This window comes from Petaurus breviceps, unplaced genomic scaffold (genome assembly GCF_028583685.1).
Source record: "Petaurus breviceps papuanus isolate PSGF00001 unplaced genomic scaffold, PetGlider_PUasm1.0 90925, whole genome shotgun sequence".
Classification (NCBI taxonomy): Eukaryota; Metazoa; Chordata; class Mammalia; order Diprotodontia; family Petauridae; genus Petaurus; species Petaurus breviceps.
Window position 1 is genome coordinate 29,761,686 of NW_027187380.1, and position 17,099 is coordinate 29,778,784.

At 40.1% G+C, this 17,099-nt stretch overlaps 1 pseudogene; it reads right to left on the reverse strand.

Annotated features, from left to right (window-relative positions):
* Nucleotides 1–2,408: 2,408 nt before the first annotated feature.
* LOC138152803 (complement component 1 Q subcomponent-binding protein, mitochondrial pseudogene) lies at nucleotides 2,409–3,503 on the reverse strand (annotated as a pseudogene).
* Nucleotides 3,504–17,099: the final 13,596 nt, after the last annotated feature.

Sequence of the window (17,099 nt, forward strand, 5' to 3'; positions counted from 1 at the left end):
ATTTGCTGGTTCCACCCCCCTGGGGCTTGGGATCTCCATCTGGTTAGCTGAGATGGGGCTTGTTGGGACACCTACTACCCTTCACTTTAGCCTCAGCACAGCCACAGCTATGTCCTTCTTCTAAGACTCCCAAGCCCACCGCTGGTTCCACTCTTTCAGGACTTTTCACTGGGGCAATTTTCTCTGGGTTTTCAGGGTCAGAGAGGGGGCTTAAAGCAGTTAAGATTTACTTTGCCATCTTGGCTCCTGGAGGTTTAGGTAGGTGATTTTTAAACATCCAGGCTATGGGTTGATAGCCCCAGGAGTAGCTGCTATTGCTGCCACAGGCCCCGTGCTTGTCTCTTACCCAGTTCCAACCAATCCCATATCCTGCAGTGAGAGGTCTGGGAATCACCCCTGTGGTTGGTGAATCAACTAACCTGGGCCCACTTTGGCACCATGCTGGTGCAGCTCCTGTGTTCCATCTGCGTCCATGCTCTATCCATCTCTGTGCTCCATCTGGGGAGCAAATTTCAAAACATGATAGGTACTTCTAAATGGAGTGAAACAGATCATGCCATGAGGACAACAGCAGCTGCAGAAGTAGAAGTGCTGCCATATGCCTATCATTATGCCTATTATGTTTTTCTCCCTATCTCAGAAATAAGTTTCCTATCTGCATAGTTTCCATTCAAACTCCAATAGATTGCTTGATACCAACATGATACTTGACCAACATGAGTGAAACTTTCACTTAAAAGTAAAGGCCACCTAAGTTACAACATGTTTCAGTACTATACAGAAGGATCAGTACCTATGCACTGAAATGGTCAGCATGATTAAGTGTCTACGATGCAACAAGATGTTTAGTCAAATGAAAATATATAATTTTACAATGGTACAATAACAACTACCATGCAAAAGAAAATGGGCATTTCTGCTTTTTACTAATAGCCCTTCAAACACTAAAAATATTAAGTTCTTCATAATATATAGTTTCCTGCATTTTTTTTTTCACAGAAAACAGACTGTAGTCTTGGCTATCAACTCCAAGACATAAGATTGTTTTTACCAATTTGCTCATGTGCTTATGTGTAAGATTCTGACCTTAGTCTTCCATGTGCTGCTACATGGATTTCTGGCATATGTGCCAAGTTGGACCTCCTTCCTATAATTCCTTTCCCAATCACCTTGCTTCCTTCTGGCTAACTACCACATTATTAGGCACACTACCTCCTCACTTCTACTCCCATCTATTACTTCCCTCAACACTCCAAAATTATGTAAAGCAACTAGATTTTTAAAAGTTGAAAGCTGTCCTTTTAATATCAACTATTGACATGTTAATCAATAGTGACGAATGAAAATTAGCAAACAGTAATAAATCATTCATTTTTATAATCATAAAACTGCATGCAAAGAAATTTTATTTCATTTTAAAATACAATAACAAAGTTTTATTCTATTTTTATTTATTTTATTAAATATTTCCCAATTACATTTTTATCTGTTTTGGGCTATATATACTCAAGCATATCATAGGCTCCACATGGCCCATAGGCTGCATGTTTAATTACCACAGTTCTAAAACAGAACAAGAGTGGGGAGATTTAGGAGAAAGATAATGAATTGAATTTTGGACATGTTAAGATGTCTACTTGGACATCCAGATTGAGATAACTGAAAGGCAGTTGTAGATATAAGATTAGGGGTCTACAGAGAGGCTAGAGTGGGACAGATAGATTTAAAAATCAACAGCATAGAGACAGTAATTGAATCAACAGGAACTAATAATATCATCAAGTGAAGTAATACAGAAGAAGGGAAGAAGGCCCAGGTTAGAGCCCTGGGGAGAGCCACAGTTATTGGGTGTGATCTAGATTAGGATTCAGCAAAGGAGACAAAATGGTCAGATGGGCAGTAGGAAAACCAGGAGAAAGTAGTGCTACAAAAACTAGAGAAATGAGAATATTAAGGAAGACAGGGTGGTCAACAATGTCAAACACTGTAGAGAGGTCAAGAAGAATGAGGACTGAGTCATTGGATATGACAAGAGTTCATTGGTAACTTTGAAGAAAGCAATTCTAAGGGGTTAAGAAGAGGATGAGAGGAAAGTAAAGGCACCTGTTACAGATAGTCACAAAGTGCATAAAATAAATATCTGTTAGTGGGGTTGGAGAAAAGAAAGCTAGTAATTCAAGAGAGAAGGACCATGTAGAGTTGAATTGGTTTACCAAGGGGGCAAGATGGGGAGAAGAGGGGAGAATGGCTAGTTCAAGGGAGATGGCCCAACTGCGAGGTCAAGGGATTGGAAGTCATGGTGAGGACAAAGAGTAGGGTTTAGTAAGAAAAGCCAGGGAGAAAGGGGAAAGTTAATATACTATGGTCATATAAGGGATTTTTTTTTTTTGAGGGGTTGGAGGGTTTTATTTCTCGTCATTCTGTGGTGGCGTACAAAAATGCCAGCAGACAAAGGAAATAAAGGGTTAGGGAACATAATTTATGCCTGGTGGTATTTCACAGCACAGCGCTTTCTCCATGATGGCTTCTAGAAACGTTCTCTTGGAAGGAAGGGCTCAGGGAGCACAGCAGGGGCCCATGCAGCCTCAGGCCTCAGGCCTCCCTACTGACACTTGACAAATCCTTTCAGATCTTCCAGAAAGTTGATGTACTCCTGGTGCTCTAAGGCCGTGCTGAGCTCAATCAGCTCGTCTGCGAATGTGTTGTCCACTCCACAGTCAGCCAGGAAGATCATACAGGGCCCAGTCCAGGGAATCTGTGTTGAGTGTGTAGTTTGCATCCTTCCAGTCAGATTCACTGGTGGGCTAAAAGCTAACTTCCTGGATAGAGAAGATGTCACTCTCATCCTCTTCTTCCTGTCCAACCTCATCCTCTGGATAGTGGCAGTCCAGCACAAGGGCCTTCTTAGTATCGTCCTTCACAACCTCCACCACGAAGTTTGGGATTGATGTAAGTTCAGGCTCTTGCTGTTCTTGGGTTTTCTGTCCCTCTGGTGGCTCATCAAATGTCGGTGGGATACTGTTGTTAATATTGAATGTGACTGTGATACTCTCGCCAGCTACTCTCTAACTTGGCTTCTGTCCCTTGCTCACCCAGTTCCCAATCCCCAGACATCTTGGGGAGGGATTTATGTTTCTAGATCTTCCTCTCCTCTTTAATTTCATCTGTCAGGAATTCAGCAAAGGCCTTGTCCCCCTCTGTGTGGAGCCCCCTGCACGTACACAAACATAGACCAGGAGTGCTCTGGTGTAGCTGCAGGAGGCAGGGGCGCAGGGGACCCTGCCCGCTGGCGACTCCTCCTCCCAGGAGGCCTCCAACGGTGCAGGTGGGGGCGGCCACGGCGGGCGCAGCGTTGAGAGGGCGGCTGGGCTTAGGGCCCGGGCCGTAGGGCGCAACAGCAGGGGCAGCAGCAGTGGCAGGGCCATGACCGACACACGCGGAAGGGTGGTGGGAACAACGATGGAGACCAGAAGGACAGCGGGGAAGCACAGAGTACACCCCATATAAGGGAATTTTGGAATTCTGGAACATAAAGGTAGTATATTTGTGTGGGTGATGGCAAAATTAAGAATGTGACCATATCTGTGTGTGCACCTGAAATAAGGATGGAGGAATAAGTCATGAGAAAAGAGTAGATTGAGGAATTGAGTGGTTAGGGTATTTGAAGGAAAGTCAATGCGTATTTTGAAGTCCCCTAGTATAAAGGTCTGAGGTTTGGGGAGGAGAGAAAAATAGTGTGCCATGTCCTGAACTCATTGAGGAATGAAGGGGAATGACCCAGAGGTCTGTAGACAACTGGTTCCAGGATTCTCATTTGTTAGTAGATGTGAATTTCATGAATTTTAAGGGAGGAATTATCAAGTGATAGAGCTAGGGAGAGAACCTATAAATGGCAACAGGGAGCAAGAAGTATTCCAACTTCTCAACCTCAATCAGTAAACTAAGGAGAATGGATGAAGGTGCAGCCAATATGGAAAAGGAAGCTGTGGGAGAAGACTGGTGACCAAAGAGACTGTGTCAATGTAATAGTAATGGAATTTAAAGATTCCCCTGTATTGGCTTGGTTTTTGGTTTGATTTCCTTAAAACCCAGAGCTTGTTAATCCCACTTGTGGGATGGACTTGTTGACATGAAAAGAGAGGGCTGAACTGGGAGGAGCTGGTGATGTATATTTGGAGAGACACAAGAGAGAGGCAGAAGAACTTTTTGGAAGCAGCACCTTTGGAGGCAGAGAGAGACTGAGAGGATTGCTGAGGGCCACTTTGAATTGCCCAGGACTTTTGAGAGCTGCCACCCAGAGCTGCTGAGGACTGAGGAGACATGGCTGTTTTGCTGGTACTTTGTCTGTCTGTTTTGATGTTGTTTTGCCAGATTTGTCCACTGGTGAAAGATAGTCCTGTTGTTGCAGAAGTCTGGGAACCTTTCTGTTGGTTCAGAGCTCTTGAGACTGTTCTGCAGACAGAGAGTAAATACTGTCCACTGGTGAAGGACAGAGCTGTTGTTGCAGAAGTCTTGGAACCTTGCTGTTGGTTCCGAAGACCTGAAGAAGGATTTTCTTTTTGTATGTTTACAGAAATCCTGGAAGAGGGTTTTGCTAATGTTTTCAGGGGTCGTAGGACTGTTCTGTAGACAGAGGATGAATTAATGAAGAGACTGGCAATGTATCTTGTGGCCTTGCTAAGCTTTGTTTCCCCAGGAACAAAGATTGCTGAGAACTTGCCTGTGTCAAGAGGAATAAAAGACCTCCATTTGAGTATTAAGTGCTGTGCTTAAACTTGTTGTAACTCTGGGATAGATTCAATTGTGATCCAGGGGAGGGGAACTTTTGACCTTTTTGTGTTCTATGATTGAACAAATGAATTATGATTGGAAACTAATCTCCATTTGAGAAGAGGGGCTTTGTGATGGACTAAATGAAGGTACAGCCTAGGGGTGGAGTAGTATTTTTAGAACAGGGACTTTGTAATTGATTAAATGAATGTAATGTCCTGGTGTGGGGTAGTACTTGGAGATTATTTAATCACACTTAGTAAATGTTGTATTTTGAATGATGTCATATTTTGATCTACTCTGTTCTTAATTTGTCACTGAATAAAATGGAGAGCACCTATGATGGTACTTTGAACCTTGGGAAGTTGCCTTTGCTTGGCATTACATTATAGTCATCAATGGAAGTCAGGTTACAGCAATAACTAAAAGATGGAAGGAAAGTGAAATAAAGATTTAGGATGAAGGAGTTTGTTGTCTAGGAACAGGTATTACAGAGGGTACAGTAGATAATGTTAGATTGGAACTTGACAGTGGGAGGGTTGAGGGAGGAATAAGGAATTGAGTAGTGGGATATAGTTGAAATGGCATTTGGATGATGACCTACAGGAGTTCATAATCACTAGATATGAATAGGTGTGAAGATGTTCAGGGGCAGTGGCTGGTGAATAAACCTTATGCAACCACTCTTCATTTTTTGATGGGAATGAATATGTACAGGATGAGTTGGCATAGAGGTGTTATGACCATGATATGCTTCCCTCCAAAAACATCCCTCTTCTAAACTTCCTTATTTCTGTTGAGGGCATCACCATCCTTCCAATTACACAGGTTTGTAATCTCAGTGTCATCTTTGACTTCACTCACCATACATACTCCATCAGTTGCCATATACTGTTGTCCCTTTCTCTCCACTCACTCCACAACCACCCTAGTTCAGACCCTATTAACTAGACTAATGCAAATTACTCTGTCTCAAACCTTTTTCTCTCCATTTTATCCTACATATAGTTGGCAAAGATTCAAAGCATAAACTGGACGGTATTATTCTCCACTTGAAAAACACCAGTAGCTCCCTATTAATTTGAGGATAAAATATTATTTCATATCTTTTTAATTTATATTCTTTCTGTGAATTTTGTAATGTCTACAATGATTAAGATAGACATACATGAATATAATTTATAAATAAGTAAATATGTACATATTGGGGTAATACAGGTGTGTGATTAAAGACATTTAAAATCTATTGCTGGGGGCAGCTAGGTGGTGCAGTGAATAGAGCACCGGCCCTGGAGTCAGGAGGACCTGAGTTCAAATCCAGCCTCAGACACTTAGCACAAAACTAGCTGTGTGACCTTGGGCAAGTTACTTAACCCCAACTGACCTACCTTTCCCCTTCCAAAAAAACCCCCAAAACCCCAAACTATTGCTGCAAGAAAAATAACTCTTGACCTGACAACAGGAGAGGTTTTAATCTTAGCTTTAATACCTGTGCATCCTAGGACAAATACTTAATCTGTTTGGACCTCAGTTTCTACTTGCATAAGGCAGGGATAATAATTCTTCTCTACAGACTTGTGAGGAACCAGTGAGATAAAGAACATGCTTTGTAGATTTAAAGGTATTCAAAGAGGTACTATTATGACAAAGTGACCATTCTGTTAAAAAGCAACAGTAGCTACTTGAAATGTCAAACTTTCCCCCAATACTTTATTAAGGGCAAATTCAAAATATTCCTCTTTGCACTCTTTACAGAGTAAAGAAATAACCCACCACATTGATTCTTCCATATTTACAATCAACAATTGTTTACTGCTTATAGCCCACTGTATGCTAGGTGCTAGAGAAAAAAGGAAAAAATGAAAAAAAACCCACCTGCTTAACAAGGAGTTCATATTCTATCAGGAGAAACAAGTACACATATAAATACATACATGGTAATTTAAGAGTAGACCTAATCAACATCACCTAGAAGAATCCATAAAGCCCTCATGGAGGAAGTGGTATCTGAACTAAAATTTTGAAAAAAAGGTAGAGATTCTAAGACAAAAATACATAGTGTAGAATTGCTCAATCTTATGCTTACATCTTACTATAGTAACTTCAGATGTTCATTACTAATCTATTATTTAATAGATTTGTTACAGAACTTTCAATTATAGAAATTTGCCACAAAGAGAGTAGGGACATAACTAAAGCAAGGGAAAAATATCTCCCTGACTTTATGTCAATTCCAGGCAGAAGTTTTGTGGACTGCCAACTACATTGAGCCAGGTTTAAAATCTGCTTGGTATCAGGGTGGGGAAATTGAGTCAGGAGAATTCTACTTCAGCTCATGCGGAATAGTTGTGATGGGGTGCTTGGGACCTATGTCTGTAATACCAGTTTGTAAAATCACTTTGTAAAACCAGTCTGCAAAATGACAATCCCCCCACCCCACCCCCAGCCTCAGAGCGTTAACTCTGCCCCTTCCCCCTGCCAGCACTATGCCCAGCAACAACTCATGAACTGTTTATTTCTGCTTGGAACAATAACAAGCTACTTGGTTCCCAACATCCATCTTGTCAAACATGACACCGAAGGGTGGCAGACTAGGTACTTCTCAGTTAGTCTTGACCACTAGCTGACTTAGTGACGTTTCAAGCCTAAAACCACACCTCCAGGTAGCCCCACCTTGAGCTATTTCTCAATGAATTATGGGCAATATGCCTGCACAGTTGATATTAAAAGTGCATGTTCCTTTAAGCACTGACCACTCCCTAAGTCCTCCCTAATCCCACCCTTACTCACCTAGCTAGCATAATTGACATCTGATTTACTGTCTTGAATCCTTAAAACTATACCTGTGACTTCTTTAAATTTGCAGGCTCCCTAAGAACCCCTGCTTGCTGTAAAGCATAACAATAAACTTTACAATCTTGACTTCAAAGTTTGCTTGGGCCTAGTGAATTCCTTCCAGACTCAGGGACTCTGGTCATTGATTAGAGCCCCTGTAAAACCTATTGTCGTCCCCCCATCAGTTGTTCTCCCAACCTTCCCATGACATCACCCTCTGCAGTTCATAGTGTCAGGGTTGCTGGTATCATGGATCAGTGACTCACCATTTCTTGATAATTATACCTGGAATCAAACTCAGAATAACAGTTAACAGTCCCATAAAGTCTTTAATAGCAAGTTCCAACAATCAGTTTCAGATATGACTACAATCTCACATTGGTTAAGGAACATCTTTAAAGTGAGCCTTAAGTAGCTTGCATGCATTTCTACATTTGTCCTAGTTCCTGATTAAATAACAACATAAAATCAAATTTCCCATTTCTCCCCACAAAACCTTCTAGGTCTTTGGGTACCACAACTTCACAATAGTAACTTTAAATGTTATTACTGTAATTTTAAATGTATCCCAGCCTTAGTCTATGGAATAATATTCAACATTGTGTTTGTATCTTTATTTCTTTTCCCTTTAAGTATTCCCATAACATTCAGAAACAATGTTCTATTTCAGGGACTTTATTCTTTCACATAATTATGACTACCCATTCAGATTGAAAACTGAAAGATTTCATGTTATTTGCATTATGCTTACATTTTTCACTGACTACTTGCTTTGATTATAGAAACCTGCCACAAAAAGGAAAAGCAGGGACCTGATTAGACAAAGCATCACAGCCTTCCACACACAGTATCACATCCACCTCAATAGCCAGACTCAGAATAGTCAGGTGGAAAACACCCCCTTTTCAAAGGAACACAATGGGGAAATTGAGCCAGAAGGATCCCATCCCAGGCTGTGGCCAGGATTGTCTTTTCAGCCCTCTCCCAGATGCAGGCCTCCACGTGCAACAATTGTATTCTTTCTGAGTAACTAATGGTATCTTTCCCAGGTGGTGGGTTATTGAGCTCAGAACTCAATTCACTATAGCCCCATAAGCTTTTACATAAGATGGCAAGTTTCATTAATCAAAATTTTACCAGGACTCACATCTTAAAATTTAAATTTGTTCTAATCTATCATCATTTCTATATACTTGCAAATTCTCAGCTAACCAAGTTCCTTGTTTAAGAACTCCATATATGAAAGTTTACCAATTTGAAACTCGACTTCAATTTTGTTGGATACACTTTACATAGAGAATCAGCATCTCATGAGTAACATGTTAAGACTACAACTTTAAGAAAGTAAGTTTACCCAAGTTTTGAGGCCAGATGTTTCTAACTTCATGCTGTTTTGGTAATGCTTCAAGATTTTTCAACTCTGGGGTCCAGGGTCATTACCTGTGGGGCCCTCACTGTAGCTGTTGCCCTTTAGCCCTCCCTCCCTTTTGACAGGTGGGGAAAGGTAAAGCTCTCTCCTTTTAATCAGATCTGGGATAAATCATCCCTTCCTATTCAATTGGTCCTGTGCCCTCTGTCTATGTATACCTGTACACACATACACACACACATATATACACACTCATATGTGTATTCATATGCCCACATACACTGCTATATAGACATATATGCATGTATACATATATACATATCTATTCCCTTCAACTATTCTCATACTGAGAAAAGTTTCTTAAGTTACAATGATCATTTTTCTATGTAGGAATGTAAGTAGTTCAACTTTGATAAGTTCCTTATGATGTCTTTTCCCTGTTTACCTTCTTCATGCTTCTCTTGCTTCTTGTATCTGAATGTTAAATTTTCTATTATTTTTTCATCAAGAATGCTTGAAAGTCCTCTATTTCATCGAATAACCATATTTTTCCTGAAACATGATACTCAGTTTTGCTGGGTAGGTGATTCTTTGTTTTAATCCCAGCTCCTTTGACCTCCAGAATATCATATTCCAAGCCCTTTAATCGCTCAATGTAGAAGTGCCAGATCCTGTGTTATCTTGATTGTGTTTCCACAGTATTCAAATTGTTTCTACCTGTCTGCTTGTGATATTTTCTTCTTGATCTGGGAACTCCAGAACCTGGCTATAATGTTCCCAGGAGTTTTCTTTTTGGGATATTTTTCAGGAGGTGATTGGTGGATTCTTTCAACCTCTGTTTTGCCCTCTGGTTCTAAAACATCAGGGCAATTTTCCTTGAGAATTTATTGAAGGATGATTTCTATGTTCTTTTTTTGATCATGGCTCTCAGGTAGTCCAATAATTTTTGAATGATCAGTGTTTTTTCCAATGAGATATTTCATAATGCCTTCTATTTTTTCATTTGTTTGGATCTGTTTAATAGTATCTGATTTTTCATAAAGTCACTAGCTTCCATTTGCTCCAATCTAATTCTGAAGGAATTCTTCTCTTCAGTAAGCTTTTGAGATTTTTTTCCATCTGGCAAATTCGAATTTTTAAAGCATTCTTCTCATTGGCTTTTTGAGCCTCTTTTGCTATTTGAGTTAGTCTATTTTTTATGGCGTTATTTTCCTCAGTCAGGTTGTTGACTTGCTTTTCATGATTTTCTTGCGTCGTGATTTGGTTTTCAAAATCCTTCTCTGATTTGGTTTTCAAAATCCTTTTTAAACTTGTCTATGGCCTGTAACCAGTTGATATTTCTCTTAGAAGCTTTTAGTGCAGCAGTTCTGACTTTGTTGTCTTCCTCCTGTTCCATGCTTTGATCTTTTTTGTTCCCCAAAAAGGAATCCAAAGTCGGACTGCTATGCTTGTTTTGCTTCCTTTGCTTGTTCATTTTGCCACTCAATTACTTAACTTGTGCCCCTTGCCATACTAGAACTCTGCTTCCAGAGAGGAGAGCTTTGTCCCAAATAGCTGGGGCTCTTGAAGCTGCTGGAGCTATTAGTTGGTTGCCCTCTCTGAAGCCTCCACACGCTCTGGCTCACTGGTCACACATCCCAGCACCTCCACGCTAGATAGCGATCCAAATCTAAGCAGATTAAAGCAAGAGCAATTACCCCTCAGACTGGTTGCTTGGTCCCCCTACAATCTACAGGCCAGGAGCTCTGAAGCAGCCACATAGTAGCAGTGGCTGCACGGCTGCTGCCCTCAGTCACTTCTCCCTCCGGGGGGCAGAGACCAGACAGCACTCCTGGACCCCCTGTTCCCAAAGTTCACACTGACCTCTCACATTGTCCTTGGCATCTATGGGTTGAAAATTCTGGAAATCTCCACAGCTGCTGGTGATCCATTCTCCCGAAGTCCCTTCAGCCAGTGGATGATCGTGGCCACCCTGAGGCTAAAACTGCAGACTCATGTGGGGCTGGCCCCTTCCTGCCAGGATGTCTTCAGTGGGAGGTTAGTTTCTCTCTGTCACTTTGTGGGTTCTAAAGTTTGTTTATAGAGTCATTTTTTACATGTATTGGAGGAGGTGGAAGCAGGAACTATGCAGAAGTCCTCTTTCTACTCCACCATCTTGGCTCCGCCCCTTCTGCTCTTTTTAAAAATTAGATTAGCTAAGGGTTTATTAATTTTGCCAGCTTTTAGTTTTATTGTTTCTAAGGATTTTGTTTCTAATTTGTGTATTTCCACTCTAATTTTGTAATCTCTTCTTTTGCACTTATTTTAGGACTATTTGTTGATTTTCTAACTTTTAAAAATGTATATTCAGTTCATTAATCCACTTTTTCTATTTTGTTAATGTGTGATTGCAAGGATGTCTTTCCTCATAAGGGATGATTTAGTAGCTCCCAGAAATTTGGGGTTGTTTTTTTCATCACTATCATTTTCTTTCATATAGTTGTTTCCATGATCTGTTCTCTGACTCATTCATTATTTAAGATTTCATTAATTTTCTACTTGGGTATTATATCTTTCATTTGTGATGCCTGAACCAATTTTTTACTTTTGTTGAATTATGGTCTTCATAAGATATATTAAGTATTTCTGCCTTATAACATTTCTTCTCAATATTTTGGTGCCCTAGTACATAATCAATTTTTGTAAAAGTTCCATGTGGTATAGAGAAATATGTATATTCATTTGCTGTCCCATTTAAATATGTGTTTTGAATCTAGCTTCTTCAAACATTTGTTCAATTCCATGTTTTTCCTTTTGTCTGTTAGAATTATCCAAAACTGATAAAAGATATGAAAATTTCCTGTCACTATTGTTACTTTTATAGATGTTTCCTTTATGAATATGGATATTAAGGAATTTGTAGCAAATGTTTGCTAATGCTATTGTTTTGTTGTCTATGGCTCCTTTCAGGGTAATAGCTTTATTTTTGTTGTTTTTGTTTTTTTTTACTTTCTCAGATAGCACAATTGCTGCTTTTTAAAAATTCACTTGATGCATAGTAAACTTTTTTCCATCATGTTTTTCTTTTTTGAAAATATTTCTTGTAAGCAAGATTGTAGGGTTGTTTTCTTATTCATTCTGTCATGCTTTTTTCTTTTGTTGGATTGTTTAATCCATTCACATTCAAAATTATAGGAATTGGGTCCATATTTTCCCTCATCCGTGTCTAACATTGCGTTTTTCAAGTTATGATTGCCCTTCCTCTTTTCCTGTAAACACAGGATCATGTTTCTTCAGTTACTTTAATTTTAAGGTAGCCTTGTTCTCACTGGCTCTCCTTCCTTCACTCCTGACCCCTCTTCTCATTTTTACCCATTTATCTTGCTATAGAATTCTTCTCCCCTCCCCCCTTTTCATCTCAGAAATTTCCTCTTCTTCTCCTTCAACTAATCCTATTAGTTTTCTAAATTTTTGTGTCCCTTTACAAAAGATTTGACTTTCTCCATTATCCTTTTTCTAACTATTCTAGCCCATCATTTTCTGGTTCATAAACTCTAAAATTTTCTGACCTATCTTTTCTTTGTATTCATGCAATCAAAATTCTAGGCTCTCTTTTCTAGATGCTTTCTGCCATTGCCTTGCCCCAGACTGCCCTTTTCATTGTGCCTCACTCCCAGAACAATGCCAATTATTGTAGATATCAATAACCATACTCTTTCCCCTATCACATCCCTGATTATATAGCTCACCACTCAATCTTCCCTGTTGACTTTTAAAATTATATTTGCCTGGAAATCTTCCTGTGTCCATGCTCCAGGTGCCAGTTGCCCCAAGTGATTCCAACTGCCCCCTTTTCCAAAGTTCAATGAATAGACTTTCCAAGCCCCAAATCCTCTAGGCCTTGCCCAGTGAAAGGTCCCCATCTCCCTTCACGAATAGGATCATTCATCAATGGGAACCCCTCCCACCACCAAAGTAAGGCCTCTTTTCTTTCCTTCCCTTTCAATTCCCACCCCTTCCTCACCTACTCCTCTGTAAGCTCTGCACTTTTTGAGACAACAAAGATATTCCCCTCTTTTGTAGCCCTTGATTTGACCCCAACACATCAGACACTCCTGTCTATCCTCTTTTTATATATCTGCTCCCCCCCCCCCACACACACATTGTAGTTAATACATATATTGACTCACCTGGCCGAGTATCTCTGGGTTCTGTCCATAATGTCTCCTGACCTCTCTTCACTATTACCTCTATCGGACTTTCACCTTCACTCATCTTTTCTTGTGTTCATTTAGAGATAACTTCCACAGATCTGTTTTCACTCTGTTGCTGTTACTAGATAAGATCATATTTTCTTCTGTTGTCACTGTTTTTCCTGTTGTTTCATCTGTTTATATTCAAGGTCTTTGAGATCTCTTACTGATATCTTAGGAAATATTAGTTATTTTCCTCTTTTCATTATCACTCATTTTCTAGTGGTGGCTTTCTCAGGAGATGGATCTCAAAACTTTTCAGCCTCCCCCCCCCCCCCTCGCCTTGGATAATTCATGGTTTACCAGCTTAGGTCTCTGTCCCAACTAAATTTTGGGTGGTTAGAATTGGCCCCAGTTGAATGCTGTGCTCTTTCCTTCAAGCTTGGTGGAGTGCTGTACAGTCCCTGCATATACATCCATTCCCTCTATTCCTTGGTTCTTTGCCCTGGTACCTACAGATCAGAGCTTTGCAGTGCTGCTGCTATATGACTTTCTGCTCTGGCCCCAGGTTCTGCTGGTATTTTAAGGTTTTTGTCCTGACTGCAGGTTCTACCAGTGCTACCAAACTGTTTGCCCCACCCTGAAAGTTCAGAGCTTTGCAGTGCTGATACTCTAGGGTTTTGATCCCTAGAAGACTTTTTGCTACTGTGGGATTGTAGCTACCTGGCTCTCACAGCCAAAGGAAATTCCCACAGCTTGGAGCTGGAATCTCCATGGCACTGGAAAGAGGGATAAGGGACCAAGCTGTGGGGGTGTGCTCTGTTGTAGGCCAATGCTGTATTCTTGGGTCTGCTAGTGCAGCCTCACTATCAGTAGCACTGGAGGTATGTTAAGGGTTCTGGGTGAGTTCAGGCAGTATTACTTCATGGAGTCTTTTAAACCTTCTTTTGGCTTCAGGAAAACAATTTGGAACTATTCTCTCCTCCCCCTCCTTCAACAACAAAAAAAGTTATTAAACTACATATGCTCTGACTCTATTACAAGTATAATCTATTATCTATATCTATTACAAGTGATACATTGTATCACTTAACTGAAAGCATTTTCTTCTTCAATAAGTAGTAACTATAAGTATAGTGGATATAGTACCAGGCTGGAAGCAAGGAAGATCTGGGTTCAATTAAGACTTTGACACTTAGTAGCTTTGACTCAGGGCAAGACTCTGAAACTCCATCTGTAGTTCCCTGGTCACTCACTACCTTATAATTAGTTGATGGAGGTAGTTCTCTTAAAATTTTTCTATCATTCAGATCCTTCTTATATCTGTATATTTTTGTGCAATAAAGCTGCAAGTATGTCACATACTGATCAATTAATAAAGTGAAAAATGATATGCCAAAAAAAGGAAAGAAAATTTATCATATACAATCATAAGCATGAGATGAATTAACTCAAGGACAGAGGTAATCAAAAAGTTATAATAGGGTGGCTAGATGGTGCAATAAGTAGAGTGCCAGCCCTGGAGTCAGAAGGACATGAGTTCGGATCTGGCCTCAGTCACTTAACACACACACAACAAAAACACACACACAAATTAGCTGTGTGACCTTGGGCAAGTTACTTAACCCCAATTGCCCTCCAAAAAGTGCAAAAAAAAAGTTATAATAAATGATTTTCTTTGCACAAAATGAAAACCTTTTGCATGAATGATATCAATGCATCTAGAATAAGAAGGGAGGCAATCAATTGGGAAACAATCTTTGTATTTGTATTATTAGATAAGGGTCTGATATCAAAGATTTATGGACAATAGAGATATGTAAGACTTAAAGCCATTCTCAAATACTTAATTGGTCAAAGGATATGAAGCAACAATTTTCCAAAGAAGAATCACAAACTATTAACCACCATATGAAAGAACTATGGCAAATCACTAGTAAAGTGAGTGCAAATCAAAGCAACCCTAAGGTTTCCGAACAAATTCAGCAAATTGGCAAAGGTAAGAATAGTCAATGTTGGAAGAATAGGTATACAAATGCATTGTTGTTGTGTCCAATCAGTCTGAGAAGCAAAGAAGGAGGAGGAGGAGGGGGAGGAGGAGGAGGAAGTGATATGTTCAGACGTTTTGGTCCAGAGAATCTACTGCTAGGTATTTATATCAAGGTCAATGCAAAAAGAAAAAAAGAAAAAGGAAAGGCTCTATATGGTCCCAAATAGCTAAGAACCTGGAAGCAAAGTAGATGCCTATCAAGTGGGGTAATGTTATGGTGCAGTAAGAAAAAATAAATATGATGAATACCGAGAAGCACTCATATAAACTAATGGAAAATGAAATGAGAACCATAAAAAAAAAGTGCTCATTGAGTACAATGTATATAGAACAGTAACAACAAAAAAAGCACCACTAAATGTTCTGAAATAATAAAAACCAAACTTGGCATGAAAGAGTTGGAGAAGACACCTTCTCCTTTTCAGAGATGGGTGGTCCAGAGGTGTGAAATACCGCATATATAAGACTTTGTAGCAGCAAGCACCCCAAGTGTCCTCAGGGTTTGCTCCCCATACAGGTTCCCAGATCTGCTCTGATAAAGGAAAGTAACTCAAAATGGGTTAACAAGCTTACTTTAATCAGTCAGACCATATATCGTTTACCTTGTTCAGGGGAAAAAAGGTCAGCACCCCGAACTTCAAAGTATACAGGCAGAATTATCAAGACAGAAACAGATCAAGTAGACAGCTTTCCAAACTGTCCAGCCATTACATCCATACCCAGTCAACATCTGGGTTTCAACATCTGGGTTTTTCAAAGCCGGGGGGGCTCTGGACAACGGCTTCCCAGAATCCAGATCAAATCACAGAACACTTCTCAAAGTGAGCCCCCAAAACAAAGCTACACATCAGAGCTTATATAGCCTTCTCCTGGCTCAGAGCATGTAACAACCTTATTGATTCACTGGCCAATCGAGAAGTATCTACTGAAAAACAAGCCTCCCTCCCCAGGCTTCAGGTGCACTTTAGCCTAGGGGCAGGGAAGATCTTGCAAATTTGCATTCCCATTACAGACTTAAAAACAAAAATGTAGATATCTCTCAACTTGTTTTGCATTTTCCTGCATATCCTAAAGAACCACTACTTATAAAGGAACTTTTTTCCAAAAAAAAAGAAAAAAAATTTTCTGCAAAACTAATCAATGCATAAAAAATGACAACATATACAACACACATGTTACAACTCCATTCAAATAAAACTATTGTAGGGTCCCTCTTTCCCATTACAAACAATGGATTCTGACCTGGATTCTCCAAAAAGCCATGGCCCTGCATTGCTCTTTAACTGAGCTCTAGGCAAGCACCATCTGTGACCATCTATATCTTCTCAGGGCCGGCCTTGCCTAGGTCCATCTGTACTGCTCTTCTAGGCTTGCAGAATCTACTAGCCTGCCTTACTCTTCTACCAAGCTCTAGGTAGGCACCTGTAATGTAATGCCAAAAGAAAGGCAACTTCCCAAGGTTCAAAATACCAGTATAGGTGCTCTCCATTTTATTCAGTGACCAACCAAGAACAGAGAAGATCAAAACATGACATCATTGAAAATACAGCATTTACTAAGAGTGATTAAATAATCTCCAAGTACAACCCCACCCCAGGACCTTCCAATCATTCAATCAATTACAAAGTCCCTGTTCTAAATACTACTCCACCCCTAGGCTATACCTTCATTTGTCAATCACAGAGCACAAAAAGGTCAAAAGTTCCCCAACCCTGGATCTCAATTGAATCTACCCCAGAGTTACATCAAGTTTAAACACAGCACTTAATACCCAAATGGAGGTCTTTTCTTCATCTTGACACGAGGCAAGTTCTCAGCAATCTTAGTTCCTGGGGAGACAAGGCTTAGCAAGGCCACAAGATACATTGCCAGTCCCTTCATTAATTCATCCTCTGTCTGTAAA